This window comes from Tenebrio molitor, chromosome 2 (assembly GCF_963966145.1).
Source record: "Tenebrio molitor chromosome 2, icTenMoli1.1, whole genome shotgun sequence".
Lineage (NCBI taxonomy): Eukaryota > Metazoa > Arthropoda > Insecta > Coleoptera > Tenebrionidae > Tenebrio > Tenebrio molitor.
The window spans coordinates 30,577,817-30,600,440 of NC_091047.1; the positions used below are offsets into that span (position 1 = coordinate 30,577,817).

Consider the following 22,624-nt stretch of genomic DNA (forward strand, 5'->3'; position numbering starts at 1 on the left):
TTTGAGAAGGCGATGAAAACATCAAAAGAAAAAAAACACATCTAATTATAAAGGGCGTTCAAATCAATTTATATTTAGAGCAACCTATGGAAATTGAATTGTTTGCAACATTTTTCCAGCGTAGAAAATGACACAAGAAACGTGTGACATTTTAACGAAATAAAATTAGGTTAGAAAATATTTTTAATTTTTGTAGTGGATTCTCCCTATTCCTCCTCCACGGAATATGACAATATGAAATTGGGAAAGAGCTTACTATGTAACCTGTGTAACTCTGGAGAATAATTGGTTACCTACAAAAATTACTTTACAGTGTTAACAGAATTAGAATGTCGCCTACGTCTACTCTAAATATATATTTATTTGAAGGCCCGATACAATATCAACAGCATAAACCGAAAAGAAACTTGAAAAAAGTTCAAACAATTATGTGTAATGAACGGAAACGTTTTAAGTCATACAGAGTATTTCACAATACATTTGTGTTAGTTACAGCTAACTATGTATGTTTAAGATAGGTTATTGTCGATTAATCCAAGTTTTCCAGTTGACCATTACTAATGCTGAGTGGTAAGAGCTGTAGTCCAGATACCTACTTTTCCATCGTGACAAAAGTTCCAGAAGTCTTCAGTCGTTGACTGCTCTTAGCTAAAATGACGAGTATCACAATGTTAACATGTGTTGTCAAGAGCTCCAAGTGTGAATAACAACAAATTAATGCTAATGAGATTGAAAACGATTGAGAACGATTTGCTAGAACCAACCTCCTCCTGTGCCTTACACGACGTTCACGTTCCCTTGATGACATATATGGGACAAGCAATTAAAAAAGAAGAAACTAAATATTTCAATTTGAATGGGCATTAACTGTTTATGGTACTTAGCCTTAAAATAAAAAAAAAGTGTCAATTCTTAGATATTTGATTTGACTTTTTCAATTTTAAACTTAAGCCTTGGTCTGATAAAAATTCCGAACCGTAAGCCTTGAAATTCCCCCCCCCCCCCAAAAAAAAAACTTCAAGATGAAACCTTTCGAATGATACCTACAATACGTAACTTGTCTACTTTGAAACACGGAGCCGGGGCGATATGACTGTCACCAAATCTCGCTTGTTCTGTTAAACGTAATACACATAAATGTGCGATAAGTATAAATATTCTGTGATCGTACGAGAATTAACAGCGATAAACTTCATTGTTGAATTTTAGCAAAACAAATTTCATTAAGCAAAAATATTAATATTTCACATGTACGAACACGAAAACTTTAATGGAACAACTAAAGCAACAATGCTTTCATAAAAGCATTGTAACGCTACAACATAACATTGTGTTCCATCGAGTCGGAATAACAGTCTGTTGACAGATAACTTAATGCTATTTTTATTATTCATTTATGACTGGTTACATTATGCTTTGTGTACAGATCTAATTGAGTCGTGAACGACACGCCACGTCGGTACACTTTTCAACCGTCCGAATTATTGTGCCAACAACTGTACGCATTGTGCACCGACGTGACGCGTAAACTTTTCCATTTTTATTTACTCCACCGACAATAAAATTGATTTACTGAATGAAATCAATCAATTTGGGTAACTTACCTTCACCACACGCAATCCGACGATGCCTTCAAATAAATATTTAACCGGTTTCGTCGCCGAACGACGTCTTAAATTTATAAATAAAAGTTAATTTTCGGCATTACCGTCGATCATGTGTCTATCGAAACGTTAAACTTTTGGGGCCTTAGCGTTGCAGAACTTTTCAGACTGAAAATAAATAAAGTTTCCGTTTTTCTGATTATCACGTCGTCCAATCCACCAGATTACCAACTAGTCAGTTGGCTTTTTAACAGGTTAACGAAGTTAAAGTTTAAGCCGGGGGAAAACTTGTCCGCCACAAATGTCTTTCGGTCTCGTCCAATCAACGTTTCCTGCTGATTAAAACAAAAATGTCGTCCTTTCTCCCGTCTGACACGTTAGATATTAAGACGGAACCAGAACCGACGGGCGAATTTATATTTTTATTTCGGCACATTCGAACGACGCTCTCTTTTATTGCGGCTTGTTTTTGTCTTTGGCGAACAATATCGCCCACGCTCCTGAAGGAAATCGTTCCGACCCAATTTTTATTGTGGCGGGGTCGTTAACGCCACGAAAACAATTAGATGTATTGTCGGGTGCCTTTGTTGTGGATTTTTTCCGTCGACTGTTGTCAAGATTTCATAAAGATCGCGACGTCTGTCCCTCCCGTTTCGGAAACTTTTACGTGGAGGAAAGCTATAATCGCACGACGTTCTTCCTACCTATAAAAATCCCTCAAGGCAATAACCACCGCAGAGATACCTGTAGAGTTCTGACCCGGCAACCCGACGTTCTGCACTCGTGTTTATGTCATTTTATTATTTCATTTTATTTATGGGGAGCAAGTTGCTCTTCCTTATTCGTGGGAGGTACGATACATAAATAATATGGACGAATGGTTTTCACTTTAAGATGGACGGACAAATTATTACCATTAATAAAAAGCAACTCTTAAATACGTAATCATATAAATGTGATATTTTAATTATCTAACGAATGAAATCTGAGCTGTGCTTCTTTTAAAATGGAATATTCCATATTTTCATCTCTCCTAAAGTTCTTTAAAGCCGATTAAAATCACATAAAATTTTATTCGGAATCGTATTGTAATATGCACATTCCTAACTTTATACGAGGGCGGAAAGTTAACCATTCCTTTTTATCTTTACTTCCCTCTCTTGGTCAGTAATAGGCCACTTTCCGCCCTGTTATGACGTTTTTCCAGTGGCGTACACGAATTGTCGAAAAACGGTAGAAATGAAATTGCATCAAATTAATTGTTTATTTGCTAAAAATGTAATGATTCCGAATAAAATAGTGTACAAACCTCGGTGAGAAGGTGTTTCCTTCCTGTCTCAAACATTAGTTCACCTCGGCTACGCCTTGGTAAACTATCTTAGCTCTCGACAGGAATAAAACACTTTCCACATCGGTATGTAATCTACTATTATTTGCAGTAGGTATGTTATTAACAGAAATTCGTTGAACCTGATGAGTTTCAATTGCATACCAGGAAAAGTGGGTATTTTAATTTATTTTCATTGCATTGAAACAATGAATACTAAATTTCAACTGAAAAAATTAATCTAATCAAAATTTTGCCAGACTGTATAATCCAATGAAATCGCGAAGCTAGAGGGTTTTTAAATGGCAAAATTTTTGGCATAGCAACAGATTTAATATACCAACCAAATAAACAGTCAAAAATTTGTCTAAATTGTTATGTTTTATTCATGAAATAGTCCTCCGAATACCATTCGTGGTAAAATTTTGTCTGGCAACAGGAAGAGGTATTATTTCCTTGACCTCAATAGCATTTCGGTGGTGCTATCAACCAGAGTATGTTTCAGTTCAGAGAACCTAAGAAATTCAGGAGTGTCGTTACAAGTTGTCGACTTTAATGTGCATGTTGACCTCCACACTTATGGTTAATTTTGAAGAGCACAGCTTTGAATTCAATCAAAATTCTAGATTATTATAAATATCTTTTTGGGGGGAAAGGGACAAAATATTGTTAAAACGATTCAGGCGAGTGATAAATAATTTTCCAACACATTTAAAACTTTGTATCATTGAGAGAGGAGACCACTTTGAAAAGAGTTAATTGTCGGTAGCTATTATGAAATATTAAATAAGGGGAGCGTTCAAATTTAAGTTAGAATTTGATGAATACCGAAAAGTGAATGGAAGTCATCGATCATTTTTCAGTGTGGTTCTTTTCAGTGCAATGCATTGGCGCCATCGGTCCGATAGCTTCTTGATTCCCGTAAAAAAATATTTTGACATTCCGTAATTTTCTCATTGCTAATAAACTTTTTTTCTTTCTAATATCCCTTTAAGTGTCCCAATAAATGAAAATCTGATAAGTCGAGAGTCGGACTGTAGAGAGGATAGGGGAGAATATTCCACCATCGTGAGGGCACCAGTATGCGACCAAGTATTGTCCTGCAGAAAACGCACGAAATTCTGGACTTTTGTCCTCTTGTCATGATTGGCTGTTTTCACTGAGCCCTCGAGGAGACTTGAATACTACTCTACGTCACTCTTCGTCGTTCTATGATGAAATCTAAGTGCAAAACACCCCCTATATCCCAAAAAACATAACCATAATTTCATACTTCAAGTCTGCGATCCGTTCTTCACTCATTGTCACTCTTTAAAAGGTCTTCATTTATAAGTGCCTATACCCAACAGTGTTTCTTCTCCATACTGTGATTTTACTCTTCTGCATATTTCCGATGGTTTTACGCCTTACCTTGTAAAAAATTAATAATATGTAATTCGCCGTTCCACACTTGCATTCCTATTTCGTCTCCCCTGTCTGACACTACTACCCAACTTTCCGGACGCTCTCTACAGTTTAACAGTCACATGCCGGGAATCACCTGGTAAGTGCCGCCTACGCGCATGCGTTATTATTTGGGCGCGCTATTTAACTTCCCTCGTATATGGTACTTTTCGTTGTTATAAAATTTAATCAGAGAATATTACACGATATTACAAATTATTTTGCTGTACCTGTGTGCAAGGGAAATGTACAATGTCAAACTTAAATACCCCTAATAAATATGTGCTCTGTTTGCCTCAGCCGTGAATTTTCTTAGTTTTCGAAACATTTTCGACTTGAATGATATCCAATGAAGTGAGAGCACTCAAAATGAAAACAATTTTTTCGCGCAATCGTGTTGTTTAGCTACTTACAATTGTTGTTGACACAATCTGAAAGTTGAACTTAACAATCCTAATGCTGTAAGTAGTGTAAGTAAATAACGATACCGATACCTACTGAGGTAAGTCATTACTCATTAATGACATTAATGACATTAATGTCTACAAAATATTCCTGTCAAAAAAATTACTTCGAAGCCATTTTTTTTTCGTATAAGCGATTGTGCGAAAAACGTTGTGGACATACGGTTAGTAAGTGCCATAACAGAATCTCGAAAGTTCAAGCTATTTCTCGATTATGTTATAATGCACTTACTAATCTTATATCCCAATATACTATATTGAGAAAAGTTAAAATTTTCTATTGGAGTTGTTCCGTTGTTATGTATCACTTTAAAATTATTAAATTAAGTTCTTATCACGCTTGACATTCAAGCAAAATAAGTTCTTGATTAACCTTAGCTGCTGAACAAAAGTAAGATATGAGTTTTTACTTTTTTCAAGATTCAGGGACGAATTTGTGAAAATTTGAGTTAGGAATTTCAAATGATTTAGCTAGTTTACTTTATCTGCCGTTAGTCAGCGTAGATAATAACTTTATCTGCTGCTCGTCAGCTCGTCAGATGTCATGGCAATGAAGTGACACTTTAGCATTATCAATCCAGCACTATACTATCTTTTACTGACGTTTGAAGAAAAAAATATTTTGTAGGAGAACATATTCGTATTTTAAGAAATCCAGTTGCTATGTAAAATCAAATGCGTTAGTAATTCAAGTCCAAGTGTTGTCGATATAAAGTGAAATAATAAAGAGCGGTGGCAATAACTCTTGAGAATTTAATAAGATGCAGTCGACCATCACCTCCGTGTATATTTTCGCTCCATTGTCGCCGCGTAAAAATACACCCGAGACCAGATGTAAACCCGCCATAAAATATTGCAAGTGTTTTCTGAAATTCAAGTAAACGAAACCGTCTGGGAATAGAATAACTTGTGTACAACCTTCTATTTTCCTCCGAGAAAATAAACCGTCGACGTTTTTAGTCGACCATCGCAACACGTTTAATTACCAATGGTATTATTAATTAGCCGCGGCGAGACGAGTTATAAATCCGCGAATTATTTGACGCTCTCAACGATATCAAAATATACAAATTTCGTTGAGTGTTTTAGAAACAGGGTTTCGTTTATTTTTCGAACGTTGTAATTAGGGTACTAACCGACTTTATGCGCAATGATGACGCACTCCGACGCCGCCACACCATTCGGCAAAGCGAAAACGGGAACGACGGTCCGATTTAATTTGGCGTTGAGTGCATTTAACAGTTCATTAAGCCGGAAGACTGCTTAAAGGATGGACGGGAGGCCATGAAATCGACTCGTTACAGGAACTAACCGATTTATAGTTTTTACGATTCAGTACCTCTCCCACTGCATTCATCTCAGCTTTGAACCCTTCCGGTGGCGTCTGCAACCCGATCCGGCACATAAATAACGTTCGATGCTCTTATTACTATGTTTTAGTGCTACTTTTCAAAATTTATAAGTGGAACTCGCAGACTCGATATGCAATATGGTGGAGGCGCCGGAATACAACCAACCGACTTTAATAAAATTCGTCTGGAACGGCATCAGTGTTTGTTATTGTAGGGAAAGAACGAGAAAAATGTTCCTTCAGGAGCTGATTTCGAACTAATATCGAAGCTATTCCGTTAACCTGTGCTTAAGATTTTACTAGATTTAAGGAAACAAAAAACTTAATGAGTATGCTACCAACGAAACATAACAACTCCACCGTTTTCCGTTTGCGATGTTTAGAAGCAATAAATGAATCGAACGTGTGAGATAAGAAAACTCCCACGTTCTTATCTTCACTATATTGATCAACAAGCGACATTGAGTAGGTAATGTGTGGAGTATGTGAATTACGTCTGCTCCACCTTAGTAGGGGGCTAGCCGTACTAACCAATCACCGAACGCCCTATTTGATAATATTTTCCTTGGTTTCAATTTGTTCATAAAGAAATAAATGTAAATAATTGTAAGACAACGACGAGATGTTGCACATTTCAACATATTTGTCTGTTATTTATCTCTTTCAACTTCGAACTTGTTGACACTCCTTCCAGTTATTTACAAGAAGTGTCTTCCAGTATTTTTCTAATTTTCAACACAAAAATACAAATTATTTACATTCGTTGTTTGACAGCGTTCATTCCAGTTTTACTTAATTGTTATTGTCTTGTCACAGTTCTATACAACGAAATGTTCATTTTGCCTTTCTTTCACGGTAAGCATCGAATGAAAGGCAATGTCGTTTCAGCGATGATTAAATTTAATTTGGAAAAATTATTTTTCCTCTGAATTAAAGTTAACCAGTCGAGATTAGTAATCGAATTGAGTTGATCGGTCGGCTCCGATGAAACCAAAATCATATTACTTTCACATAATGAACTTGAACTGAACGCTGTAGGACCACGTGGACCGAAATAAACCGATCGCGACTGAATTATCCGTTACATTCCATTTATTCATGGTGTCCCACTATAAAATTCCCTCGAGTTTAATCGGACGAACTGTCAAAAATTTAATTAAAAAATATCACACGAGATCGAACGACAATAAATTGTGTCATCGACGCTCCGGTGATTTTTTTTTTTTTTCGTTTTTATCGAACAAAAGAGCACCGAAAGTTTTCGATGCGAAATAAACTTAGGTACCGCATCTCTCTTAACTGAACGTTTCCGCTTCATTAGTTCGGCGAAAGATATTAAAGAGGCGATGAGCCCCTTTGTCGTTTTACAAAACTCGAAGACGTTTGTTGTCGTTCATTTCGGTGTTGAACGTTCACGATTCTATCGTTGCACGCCACCATTGTGTCGGATTTCGACTATAACCGAACAAAACATATTAAAGGAGATAAATCTCTTTTTTCGACAATTTGTTTTCACGAACGCCTACATGAAACAGGCCGATTTTTTCACATTAAGTGGCTAATGAAACCGGCGTTATCCTCGGTTTAAACAATTTTCGTGATAAATCGCCGAGTTCGGCACGGGAAAAAATATAAGGTTGTGTGGTCGAGATTTCGCAGTTATAGTGGAGTAACGATAGACAAAAATACGGCGTTATTTCGGAACCGGTAGCAAGAGTTCCGATTGTAATAATTTATTTTTTTTTTATGTCATGAATACAAAATACTAAAACCTTTATAGGTTAAAAATTGACGCTCATAGTGGGAAATACACTCACCAGCACAAAAAGCAACTCATTATGATTTCTTTAATAAATAATCTTGAAATTATATTTGTGCTTATTTTTTTTTATAATAGTTAAATTGGGATATTTTCAAAGATCGGGAGTGCTATGGTCACCATGGCAACCGAATTGTTTTGTTTAAATAAATTATTGAAAATCTGCGCTACTTCCATGTTGTGTTTTTGTCGATTGTTTTACGTGTTAAAATTTTTAATTTGACAATACGAGATACTAATTCAAAATACTGTTCAAATTTTGACAATTTTTTATAACATATTTTTTTTCTAAAAAATAGCTTTTATCATTTTTCATTAAAATCTTATTTCCTGTGTTTAATGTTTTGTTTGTCGGATATTCTTTGGCAAAGAATAACTTAAATAGCACCTACCAATACAACATGATACCAAAAAAAAATTCTAAGACAATGAATTACTTAAAATTCAAAGTGAGTAGAACTCTTCAAACGATCATTGTGACGGCTATTGGTAAAAAATATACAAGAGATGCTGAAAGTAAAAATTTATTAAGAGTGTATTATAAAAATTAAATATTTTCCCCGGTTTCATCCTCTTCTATGTCATTTTCATCTAAAATTGTTGATGGTGGGCAATTACAGTGGCCTATTTTTGAACACGTTGTTTTTCAGGAATGGAAAAACAAAATAATCAAGACAAGTTGTTGGTATAGTTGGGAGTAAAAAAAACGGACATCAAAATTGTGAAATTTTCAAAAATTCAATATAATCCATTCTTTATTGTCAATGTGACAGTTTATGACAACGTACCTACTACCTTGTCAAAAATAAATTACTCCCTATATTTCGAACTTTTAGAGAAATAACGTTTTTCATGTTGTGTAACTAGAATTTTCAGAAGTAATTTTGAATGCCTAAGGTTGGTTACTATGAATTGAGGGATTAAGTTCAATTAAATATGCCGACAGACACCAAAATTGATTGTGAAACGAAAAATCATCTATCACTTAGCGAGGCATTAGTCATTAATTTGCAACTGTGACAAGAAATTAGCCACAGCCTTACATTTTTGAGATATCTTTTGTCTGCCACCAGAAACCACATAGCCCCCAACCTAACCAAATTTATGGCAACCTAGTATCGAATATCCCTAAATCCTAGAGAGTAATTTATTTTTGACACGATTGTAGCACAGTTATTAACTAAACTGTCACAATCAGTCTACATAAGTTTAAATGTAGGAAGGGCGGTTTCACACTTATGACTGTTACGTCAAAAATTATGTCTGGTTTTCTTTACTCTCCACTGTAAGTGCCTTGAAAGTCCGGAAACTTTTGTTGAAATTCCTCGAAAACTAGAGGTGTTGAATAGGACGATTCGTCGTTTCTGAAGTAACACTGCACAATGAAAATGTTTTGCTCTGAAGTGAACATATTGCAATAGCAATTTTAATAGTCAGTAATTAATAATGACAGTTCTCCATTGTAATGACATCTGATGACATTTGAATTACATTTTTACGTGTTGCCAACTGAAGCGTATTACTCACGGACCTCTGGATTTTTTTAAATTTTCGATCGCATGGTATTACTAAACACTTTTTTGTCAAAAACCATTAAAAATTATTACATATTTTCTTCAAAAAATGCTAACTATGCGACTCTAGAAGACAAACTGAACGTGTTTCTATCTGAGCCGGTCAACACCGGGCTACCGAACATCTGCCTATTGTTCTTCTTTTTCCACATACAATTAATTCCAAACAAGTTTCAATATAACAATATACTCTTCCCAAAGTCATTCTATATTGTTCTCTAGTATTTTTCTTGCGAAAATAACGATTTCTAACTGGAAAATTTCAGTTCTTATAAATAAACAATAAATTAATGAAACAAATAATGAGCGGCAATTTTTAACATATAAAGGTTTTAATATGTTTTATTTATAACACATTAAAAAAATTTCGTTCAAATCCGAGCTCTTGCTACCGGTTCCGAAATAAAAACCTAACGTTACTCCACTATTAACGACACAGCTAATCGGACAGTACATTATTTAATCAATCTGTTTTAAATTATGAAACAGTTAAAGCTTGCAACTGAACAAAGAAATAATATAAGTAAAATTTTCAATTTGTTTCCTTTAAAAAATTCGGTTTCATTGGAATGATCATATAGTCCAATCAATAGGGAGTTTTACCTTGCAAAAGGTACAGAAAAGTTTATACTTGGCAGGTATCTTCTATCAGGCATATTATTAATGTTGTTGAGTTTGCGACCTTGGGGGGTTGCCGCTCGCCCCGCCATACTGGAGAATAAGGGTGCAAAATCACATTTTTGCGATTATTTCATTATCCATGCGAGATACCTCTATCTAAGTTATTATAGAAAATGTAGAGCATGCAATTCTCTACATTTTTTGTTCTTTATATTTTTTTGTCAGATCAATAGTTTCGTAGTTACAGCGTGTAGAAATCGAGAATTTCTTTTATTTTTGTATTTTTTATTCTTTTCCACTCCACCACAGAGGTGGAGCAATAGGGTGCGTTTTTTTTTTTGATGTGGTGTGCCCAGTGGGCACAGTCCAGGATGCAGTAGAAGTTTACTGTTTTACTCTTTTTGTTCTCTTTGTAGCGTAGACGGACCCTAATGATCAGGATCGAATGGTATAGAGAAGCTGAATTCATCAGAGTTTATGAATTCGGGAATTCCTCTTGAGAATAGAAATTCATTGATTTCAGGTATTTGTTCGTCTTGATCTTCAGATTCTGGAACGTCTGTGATTATTTCATTATCCGTGCGAGATACGTATATCTAACTTATTACGAAAAATGTAGAACATACAATTCTCCACAATTTTTGTTGTTTACGTTTTTTTGTCAGATCAATATTTTCGTAGTTACAGCCTGTAGAAATTGAGCATTCATTGTTTGTCCGTCTACGGGAATGTCGGACTCCAACGTGTATACTAATGAAACAGGTAAACGCCAAATGATTCTGATGATGATGATGATGACCCTGAGGAACAAGAGGAAAATTCTCAAGAGGAATTCTCGAATTCATAAACTCTGATGAATTCAGCTCATCTAAACCGATCGATCCAGATCATTTGGATCCGTCTACGTTACAAAGAGATCAAAAAGAGTAAAACAGTAAATTTCTACTGCATCGTAGACTATGTCCACCGGGGACACTACGTAAACAAAAAATGCACCCTATTACTCTACCTCTGTGGTGGTGTGGAAAAGAATAAAAAGTACAAAAATAATAGAAATTCTCGAATTCTACACGCTGTAACTACGAAACTATTGATCTGACAAAAAAAACATAAAGAACAAAAAATGTCGAGAATTGTACGCTCTACATTTTTTATAATAACTTAGATAGACGTATCTCGCACGGATAATGAAATAATCGTAGAAATGTGATTTTGCACCCCTATTCTCCAGTATGGCAGGGCGAGCGGCAACCCCCCAAGGTCGCAAACTCAACAACATTAACAAACTCGGCAATATTAATAATATGCCTAATAGAAGATACCTGCCAAGTATAAACTTTTCTGTACCTTTTGCAAGGTAGAGCCATTTTTATGTCTCTATTGACTGGACTAATAATTATGTTCAATTTATTCTACGAGATATTCACAAATGTAACAACTTCGTGATTTTGAATATTGTGTATAACATTAATACTACCGGGTGACTTTTAATGATTGAGACAAATTTAGTTGTCTGTTTATTCGCTTTCTAGCTTAAGATTCTAAGTAAGATAATGACAATTTGATTTATTTTGACGTTTGAATATCATATTTGAATTTAAGAGTCAAGTGTAACAACATAAAATCGTAAGTGAGTTGTCAACCGAACAATAGTTATTTACATTACCAAATGCGTAAGTGAACTTTTTTTGGCAAGGAGGTAGTTCAAGACCCGAGGCGGCAGCAAAGGGCCGTGAAACCTCCGAGGTTAAAGAAGAAACTTACGCATCGTGTATTGTATTAAATTTTTCCTACTACGAAGCACCAACATTTTATAAAGATTAGCCAAAATGGTGGCGTATCGCGACCGTCCTTGGATCTTGGAAGCAAAAACCATAGCAACAGCTTTTACAAACATTTTATTTTTTCGTCTTCAAACGGCGTGAATTGTGTAAGTGCGTGTAATCCCTAATAATGTTAGTTTGGTAGTTTGTGGTTATTGGTATTTATGCAATAAGCCTTCCCGCAAAATATGGAATGTGATGGAATTGAAAGAGCCGCTGGAATTACGTTAGGCTCATTCTTGACTGTCAAGTCGGGTGAGCGATATAACCTAACTTTCCAAGAACTCACAAATCACAATAAATGTGAATAAGTAGATTAATTTTCCTTTGTTGTATTCAATTGGACTAATTAAACTACATATTATTATAAAATGTGTTGCTGTTTTCCATTTGATGATTTGGGTACCTCAATCGAAATTGTCACAAAATAAAATAAGTTCTCCCCTGTCCCGTAAGGAATCTTCTAGTCGCGTAAGTATTTTACTTTCGTAGCTAGCAACCACACGCAAGATAGGTTTCACTTTCGATTACAAGTGTGTTGCTAGGACAGTAGACGAAACTTTCTAGATACGTAGTAGGCAGTGGCGGCTCGTAACATTTTTGGCTGGGTGGGCAGACATTTTAATGTTATTATTACATTTTTTATTATGTTTGTTGTAATTGCTGGAAAGGAATTTCTGTGTTAGTCACTGCTAATTGCAGTGTCCAGCAAGAACCTACGGGAAGGTTCAGAAAATCTCTTGCCGGGAAAGGAATTAGGAATAGGAAGTGTTATTTGTTATTATGGAAGTGATGAGAGTGTTAATATATAGTCAACAAAAATAACAAATTTTCCATAAACATAAAACAAAAAATAAATTCTCAATAAAGTAAATACAATAAATTCTAAATAAACAAAAAATGATGTTGCATTTTTTTATAAATAAGTAATTATAAATTAAATCGATCGGAGAAATAATCAATTACCTGGTCAAAAAATGTATCCGTTTTACGCAATGATTTTATTAATTCTTTTTCTATCGAAATTTGACTGAGATTATTTAGTCGAAATTGATCTATTGTGTTGAATCATAAGAAGACAAGAATTCCGAGAGTTCCCTATAATTACCGCGATTTGACGAGTCTTCTTTTTTATTGTGACCTCGGAAAGCTCAATTCTTGGGTACCCAAAAAAATTGTCATATCGATGAGACGTTTTAATTTCCCGATTACTTTTCCAAAGAATTTTCTATGTTTTGCTTTCCAAATAATTTTAATTTTAAGGCCGCGTACGTATGATCTTTAGATTTCCCGTGTTTTTCGACCGATTGATGCAACGTCTTATCGACTCCTGTCGTACACGATGGGCTTTTTAATTTGGAATTGTTGAACAAAAGACAGGGCCAGCAAAAAAATTACTTTTGATTTCACTACCCGTCAGCCAATGACACGATGAATTAAATTTACGATTAGAATGAATTTAATGAAGGGGTTCGCCTGTCTAATTGTTTAATAAAAACTTTGTCATCGTACGATAATTTATTAAACGCGTTTGTCATTAAATAATTAACCAAATCACCGTTATTTCTTACTAATTCTCGCAAATTCTTCGAGGCGAATTGACGAACTACCACACGAAAACCAACGATCTTGCCAACGACTAAGTTGTGCGGACGTTACCGATTAGGTACCGATTCTTGACGAAGTTACAGGGGAAACATGTCTGGCCTGCTACGAGTATTATACGAATGAATTTATTTATTATTGTTTTAATAGCTTTATGGTTTATTTTAGACATATGCTGTCGCGGAGGTTTTTGAAGATTTTTCTCTGATATTCAACTTTCTTTTATAACTTTTTTTTATATTTTTAAGAATAACGCCAGCGTTTTGCAATAATTAAATCTTGGTCAAAGAAAAATTATTTTAATATTTTTTTTATTTAAAATTAAGTGAATAATTTCTCACAATTACTAGTTATTTCAATGTATCTTAGCCCTAAATATTATTACACAAAATTTGGAATAAATCAATTGAACAGGTTGGGAGAAATTAAATAAAATGTGTACAAATGAATGCTTTTCACTCAGGGCAGACATGTCTTGCCTTAATTACTCAATCTTAAACAAACGTTTCTACTTCGGTCTCTTTCTTTCGCAGTTTCGCACGGTTAGCCATAATACTCGTAGAGCTTTCATATTTCAACGAACACCTCTCAGGGAAGAAATGTCTACCCTGACAAAAATTCGCCTTGGAAATGTTTTGATGTACCTATAAAAACATTTACTTTCTAATAACAAATCATCAATTAAATAATTGGTAAATTTAAAAATTAAAATACATAAATTTAAAAAAAATATGTCATTTGGTTTTGGGTGGGCACTGCCCACCCTGCCACCCCTGACGAGCCGCCACTGGTAGTAGGAAAAGTACTCGTAATAGTTTATTGTGTTGTAATTGCTGTAAAGTGTTACGCACTGTAGTTTTTATATTATCGCGTAAGTGACTTACAAATTAAAGGCGGATTGAATTTTTAGTTCAGCATAAGCAACAAAAATGACATTTTAGGTTAACTTGTCACTTGACACGTATGAAGCACGCGCAGAGTGGGAAATTCATATAAACGAGGAGAAAAATGCAGCAAATGAATACAAATGTTTATTTATACATCCGTCGATCGATTGACAGATACACATTTAACACATAATAAAGATAATAACAGTACATCCTTCGATGAGCGTATCATAGCCATTATACACGAGTTGAAGAGTATACTTTCTTCACGACTGAACCAAGAAAAAAAAACAATCTTTGAAAATTGAATTTAATTTGATTTTTAATATTTGCCAATTAAAATCGTGCCTTGTTTAACAGTTGGTACGCGATGCGCGACTTAGTATTTACAAACGCATCCGATTGGCGATCTGCCGTTGTAGAATGAAAATACGAGGGATGTGATTGGCCGACAGCCGTGGATTTCAGTATTCTAACACAGGGCGTGGAATTGATATCATTCTTTCATTGAATATCCAACAAGAATGCATTCATTCTTTAATACAATCGTGGAGAAATAATTTGAAACTATAATTAAAGCCAATGAAAACTCCCAAAGAAAGAAAAAATTGATAATGTTTGACAAGGATCTCACAGTTTTGTAGTGATCAATGAAGAAGTATAGATGTTTACACAGACACAGACACTTGACCTTTTGTCTACCTCGAGAACAATAGAATGATAATCGCCCTTGTACATTTCTAAATCAATTTTTGTAATTCGTAGAAGATTACGTGCACATTTTCACTCGGTGAAAATACAATATTAACATACTAAAGCCGCATTAACCCTATTTCATGAAACCGCAAACACCTCCCGGACCTCTCCGCATCGACCGAATTCTTAAAACCGACTTCTGCGGAAAACCCGATCCCGAACCCCTAAATAGCATCAAACATTCAAAAAGGATCTCATCGTAAATAAACACATTGCTACAAGCTGTCCTGCATCAGAATACAGTTTAATAAAATAAAATCAAACAACACGTTTCACAGGACAAAATAAAATTGATAACCACAGGATTCAAAAAGAGTAATCTCGTCCAGCAAAGTATGAATTTTTTTTGTTCATCATTTTTCATACCTGTTCTGACTTTTCAACTCTGCAACTCTTCCAAAAGTCCCTTTTTAAAAAAGCAGTTAATTTCAATTTGTACGAGTTGTGTATTAGGGCGAACAGAAAATGTTGCTTTTGTGGCAAATTAAGAGGACAATAAATTATGAGGAAAGCGGCAATTATTAACTCGTTTATCTTAGTTTCACCGTCCTCGGCGAGAGACTCGAAAACTTGTGCGATAAAAGCAGAAAAAATAATAAACCCGTCGTGGTAGTGGGACATGTTTGAGTTGCCATATTTAGGACAGAGCGTCGGTCATTTGCAAAGTTTTCAAGTTATCTGTAAATTTAAGGTTAGTCAGTTTGTGTGTTTGGCATAGAAACCGACAGACTAGAGTGGATGCCAAAGTTGAAGAGATACAGACAGTTCCTCTTTGCATGAGAATGATTCGGGAAAACTTTTAATTAAATATGGATTTGTTACCCTAGGCGGTGGCATCCATCGGCTTTGGCTGTCTTGCATATTTTACGAATTTACCGACTAAATAATAGATCGTTGTATGACACAGTCGCTTACGCTTTGTGCGAAAGCTTTACCGAACCAAAACAATCCTTCTTTCGCTTCCTGCTTGGGGTTAGTTTTCACAGAATTCAAAGGAGCTCGGATCTACGCGCTTCCGAATACTCGTGCAAGCTTTACTACAACCGAGAAACAAAATTACGCGATCTCGTTAAAAAATATCTAACAGAGCCTAAATATTTTAATTTTGTGTCCTATTATTAACTTAACTTAACGTTCAAATCTCCACCTCAAACGTTTCACTGTAAGGTATTATTGTTCGATTAGTTTAACCGTAACGTACAACCTAAAAAATCAACAAAAGTTTCGCTGAAATAGAGGAGAACGCGGAGATGGTTTAATACATTCACATAACGCTGACAACTCTACACTTATTTTTAACAAGGATTTAACTTAACTTTATGTCGTGTTGGGACTAATTTCGGCTTATATTAAGGTGCACGAGAGTTAGCAGTTAATCAGATGAAACTGCTACATGAGCACTTGAGAAATAAGCTTCGAAAGTGAAAGTTCCGCATTAAATAAAATGTTAAATGAATCAGTAATAGATAAAGTGGACCGTTAATGATTTAGTTGAATGCACTGATTACTTTGTTAATTTTTAAAAGATACCACAGAAATTTTATAAGGGTTGATTTGGCGCACGAGTCCCAAGTGTAGAAAACGAGCCGTAGGGGAGTTTTCTATGGGACGAGTGCCCTTATAAAACGAGTTTTTTATGTTATTTTTTAGAATTTGCACCCTTGTTTTAATTTTTTAATTGGTAATTCAAGGTAACGGATGCAACTACATCTGCAACAGATGTTAAAAAGTAGACTTTGAACATTAATATTGTTTAAGTTTTTTGGGGTAAATGACAATAATACACTGAAATTATTGATAAAACATTTCTTAGAGATCTATTAAACCACGAGTGCTTTAATAGATAGCCATAAACGACTCCAAATTGAATACAATAATAGAGACGCAAATTCTAAAAAAAATATTATTGTGCTGCCTTTTTGAAGCAGATGGCCAATTTTAAATTATTATTAACTGTCACTTCTGACATTAATGGCGTATTATTCGCGTTTTCAATCCCGTTTTCGTTCCTTATATTCGTTCGATCACCGTTAGTAAACACCAAAAATCTCACATTTAAGGGCTATTAAGACACTCGTATTCATTACGACACTCGCGTACAGCTCGTGCCGTAATTCTCATACTCGTGTCTTAATAGCCATCATTAAATGCTCGTTGCATAACGTACTAGGTACGAGTATTAAACATACTACGAGTATTATAATAATGGGTGCAATTATTAAGAAATGAATTCACGCTTATATTTGGAGAAGATTCAATTAGTTGAAATTAATTAGATAGAGTATTTCAGAGATCTGTTCCACATCCAATGTTATTTTCATTTTTTGTTAAGCACCAGCTCATATTGTGCAGATGAAACAAGTAGATTCACGTTGGCACCTACCGTGCTGCAATTTGACATTTTTATCGACTTGTTCTTTCAATCCAATCTAGATCATTTAGATCATCTAGATCATTTTAACGAGCCGCCGTTGATGTCAGCCAACATAACTCAAATCTTTTTCTTCCCATTTTTCATGTAGGCATTAAAATAGGCGGAAAAATTAGATATGTTCTATTTTCCTGCTGCCGGAAATTAAGTATGAGATTGGAATGGAGTTTCGATGCGATTCGAACCCCGAATTGACTTAACTTTTCCAAGATTAAATTTTTGTTAAGTACGACGACCGTGATTTATATTAAATCAACGATGCTGTTCATAAAACAATCACATTCTATTAAGACTATTTAAGACTCCATTCTACACTCTAATGACAGTTTTTCTGCATCTATCAATCTACGACTTAACTTTTGTTCAGCGCGAGCAACCACCAAACGATTTTCCGAAAAAATTATCAACGGTTACTAGTTAGGTAAACTCTGTCCATTCATAGATTGCTTGACATAAATGTCACTAAAAATGTTCACTCTAGGAAAGAGTAGGTTTACAAGTAATGTTTTACTATTCTGCATGTTTGCACTTAGGAAAGACGAAAGAAAACTTCAGTATACTAGTAGGAGTAATATATTAGGTTTTATTAATACCTACAGGGTATTTCACGAGTGATAATGTGCCCGACGGAATTAAAAATGCAACCCACAATACATTTAAATTAAATTAAAATATCCAGCTTTTTTCGGAAATGGCTAAACACAAACAAGAGATTATTTAATACATGAACAAAAATTACCTCTGTATCATTTTCGATGTTTGTCACTTAAAGTGTTCATTATGCTAGATTCTTGAGGCACGCACTCACTTAACAAATTCAAAAAAATCAACAAAAAATCGCAAGGGAACAGATCAACACAGCAACACGATTAAAATTAATAACTTTTAAATCCAGAGAAACGCAAAACAAAGCTCCTAAGATGAAAAACCGCAAATCTAAATGCTTAAACTACTTGACAGCACTGACAGTTTCAATTTTGAAATGTCATAATTTATTTTTCGTGTGGATTTCATAACAACCAATAAGAATCAGTGGCGCGAATGTTTCAAGATATTACCAACACAATCTCTGATACTTTGTTAATATTTTGATGTTGTGGTTTGGGGATTTTGTTATCTAAGGATATTTAAAAAACGGCATTCTATCAGTGGACGTAGAATACTAATCGTCTCTTAAGTCTGTTACAGATTCAAGGTCTTTGCTTCGATTGAAGTAGAACGGATTGTAATAATGTAGGTAGGTACTTGCTGTACCTACGTATATGTCCTGAGTGCTCCGTTTACAGCATCCGGAAAAACAAACCCTCAACTGATTATGCGTATTCTCATAAAATGAGATTCACACTTGAAATTGGAACTTTCATTTTCAATTATAAGTATACCACATCTGTGTAATCTGCTCCTAATAAGATATTCACCAGAAGCAACAAACAAACGTCAGAATCTGTTAATACCCCAAGTATGAATAATGCAAGCCGCAGAAAGTGCACCTGCATTAAACTCGTATTTGTATTGCGGAGGTTAAAAGGAAAGTTCAAGTTAGTTGGTGGTAACTTATCTATTCTAGTTGCATCTAATTAGGTTTTGCCTTTCTAATTTTACAATTGTATTCGCGTTCCATTGACAGTTTTCCAAGTTGGACAGAGTATGCGAAAGCGGCTACATTTTAAGTCCCTCAATCATACTATTCTCAATCCCTTGAAGCAGTCCTTGCAAGAATTCTAATTCGAACAAAATGTGAAACGTATTTAGAGATTGCACCGAGATGAGCACGACGAAAAACAGAAAAATGAAGCGTCCGTGTTTGAGAAACGCAATAAAAATATCCTTTTGTTTTGTTCGCTGAGATGAGAAATAAAGAATTAAATATATACCTAAATTGAACATTTTGTGGCAGAAAGCCGAACTCGGGAGAAATAACTCGAGGATAAGAGGGTCGCTACCAGAAACCGGGAGAGAAATGTAACGAGAATCGATAGATGTGACAGCTGAAAAATTGATATTACTGCACCTGACGATACATCATTCGTCCGTCCCAAATGAAGATTAAAAATGTCTCCTGTTTGTTTTAATGAAATTCTTTTGTAATTAAATTGAGCAAATCATGGAGGATAACGAATTTATTTTTCTTTCGTGAAATCAGCTCGAACGTAAACATTTTTTTTGCGAAATTTTCCAGATAATTACTGCTCGAACTTTTCTCGCATAAATTTAACAGAGAGTTAAGCCGCGGATGGCGGACGAATTTCACAGACGTTTCGGCTTACGTCTTTCCCTGCGTCACTGTTTATTTACATATTCTCTGTCGATATACCTTGCCGCAAATACCGAACAAGCTTTTCGCAAATTTTACGACCGCCATCGAAACGGAATCAACATATTTTTCTGCGGTATGTTGGCCCTGCCTGTGGCACGTCATTCCGAATTTTTCTGCGTTACTGCACCCTTAACCGAAATTGTTTTCCTTTTTAGTCAGAAAGTATATTTATTTCTAGATCGAAAATTGTAAAAGAAAACATATAGCCGATTAATAGCAAAGAACCAAATGTATACTTTTAAAATGCACTACATGATTGTGTTGTTACATATTTCTTTAAATTTTTGGCTCAAAAGGGGATCAAAACAAACGTTAAAGCTACAAAAAATAATCCTGCAACACCATAAAAAAGTGATCTATGTGTTTCACACACGTAACTAGTAGCAAAAATTTACATTTTTACATATTGAACGAAGAGGCCGTGGGATATCATATCATACTCGGGCGATATAATATCGCATGCTTTTAAATTATTTAAGTGTTGTGTGTTTTTTCTTATGGTGGGTTCAACCGATTTGCAGAAAACTGATGGAAACATTACAAGCTTTATTTATAACGAATAATATTACGCTACAGGAATTATTGATTAAAATTACCTCTCTCATTTTCAACTGAGTTTTTCTTTACTCTCTTCGTTCACTAAGATCTATCTATCTAGCGCCACTTCTGACGAATAATGAGCAACCGATTATCTGTTGTCACGGGTGATAAAACTGATAAAGGGAGTGCTATGGAAAAAAAATGCGAATCGAGGACGTACACTTGATTTCAAAAAAATAGCGTACAAGTGCTGAGAGCGATTTTTGTAATATTTTCCTAGTGTAAATGGTCCGCTATAAACTGTTTCTAGACAACATGAATTTCACACGCTACCTTCCTTCTAGTTTAGTGATGATTCGGGCTTTTGTCACTTTAATGTAACCATGGAAACATAGCTAACATTACATGGGGAAATATTAGGTGTAGGTACGCTATTTTTTTGAAATCAAGTGTACGTACTTCATAATATCATGTATTTTAGCAACTGACAAACCCTGAATTGGTGTCAACATACGTCAAAGGTAAACATAACCTCACTAAGTCTTGTTAGATTAGGGAATGAAACACTAAGTAATTTATGGTATTTTATTATAAATGGTGTTGAAATTTCCACCACCTTCTTCATGACTGTGCGCGACACGCTGTCTCCTTTTATATCTATACAGGGTGTATCTGAAATTAGTGTGTTCATTTTAACCAGTGGAAGAACTTGCCAACTTATGAAACTTTTCTGAACAACATTTTGCAAAATTCGCAAAAGTTACCCAAGATTTTTTGCCCCCCAATTTTTACCAAACGAGTCGTTTTGTGTGATTAACTGGTCTCCATTATTTTGTAACCATTAGAATTTTAATTCAATTATTTAATTTTTTCTATAACAATGTAACTTTTTTGACAAGGCTCCGTTTCTATCACAACAGATAATTTTCGCCCTCACCGATAGGCGGGGATACACTTTGATGCCTAATTTATTCCAAATTTTAAATCAATTTGAAGTGCTTTTCCGTAAAAATGTTATAGAGAAAAGTTTCATAAATTGGCGAGTTCTTCGACTGGTTAAAATTAACACACGCATTTTAGATACACCTGTATCTAGTACCCTTCGAGAACCCCGATGTGCCCGGATGTTTTTGTCTACAACAGGCGTATCTATAGTTCCGGAAACTTCTGACGCACCTCGTCGATTCCTAGTGTCGTGCGTTCATTTAAATTTATTCTCAAAGAGGCGTTGAAGACTCTATTGTGAACGCACTGTACGGATAAATGATTACAGATCAGCTGTGTGAGTCTACGCTTTTACACGAGTGGTGCGTTCTCAATCGACTCTCCAACGCCAACTTGGAAGATAAAATTAAATGAACGCACGATACCTCACTTCATTTCATTGGATTACGGAAACTTCCGATGCAACCCGCTTATTCTGTAATTATATATTATATACTATGTAGAAAAATGTTCAAATGTACATTTTACCCCGCATTCCGTTCCACTTCGGCTTCCCCTACTTATCAAGTATCCACAACAAAAGAACAATCATTATTCTAGAGCTTAATTTTAAAAACACTCTTGCTTTCTTTGCTTTAATTTGATAGTGCCTTTGATAATAAAACAGAAAATTATTGTGAAAAATAAGGAAATTAAATAATCTGTAGGAATAGCTTTAAGAGAGCTTTGAATTTATCGATTAGTTTACGATAACTTGTTGCATAAGCATGAAAAGAGTGTCAAATTTGCACGATTTGTGTCGCCGCGCCGTGCAGGAAGTTTCGGTAAATTAATCATTAATAAATAATTCAAAGCTGGAATCGTATTTGATTAAATTGTAAATGTAACTCAACAGTGAGTTACAGTTATAATTCACACGTGAGTTATGACTTATAACACACCAGTGACTTATAAACCACTGTATGTAAATAATTCACACGTGAGTTGTGACTTATAATAGCACAAGGGTGACTTATAGACCACTTTAGTGGGCTGCAATGAGAACAATGACTCTAAAAATGCCAGGTGTTGGATAAATAAATGTATTTAATTACGTACCTGTTGCCATGATTATTTG

General features: G+C 34.9%; 1 protein-coding gene and 2 long non-coding RNA genes across 6 annotated transcripts in view; 1 reads left to right on the forward strand and 2 right to left on the reverse strand.

The window, feature by feature from the left end:
* The window catches only part of Dgk (diacyl glycerol kinase 1), a 166,574-nt gene that overhangs the window by 78,615 nt on the left and 65,335 nt on the right, over nt 1-22,624 (forward strand). The gene's annotated exons all lie outside the window — the stretch shown is intronic.
* Nucleotides 1-22,624, reverse strand: part of LOC138124579 (uncharacterized) — a 67,736-nt gene that overhangs the window by 9,142 nt on the left and 35,970 nt on the right. The window lies entirely within an intron of this gene.
* On the reverse strand, nt 417-20,779 carry LOC138124941 (uncharacterized). The gene is made up of 2 exons (XR_011157311.1): nt 20,619-20,779; nt 417-648 (listed from the first exon to the last, which is right to left on the reverse strand). It is a non-coding gene; the product is annotated as an uncharacterized lncRNA (long non-coding RNA).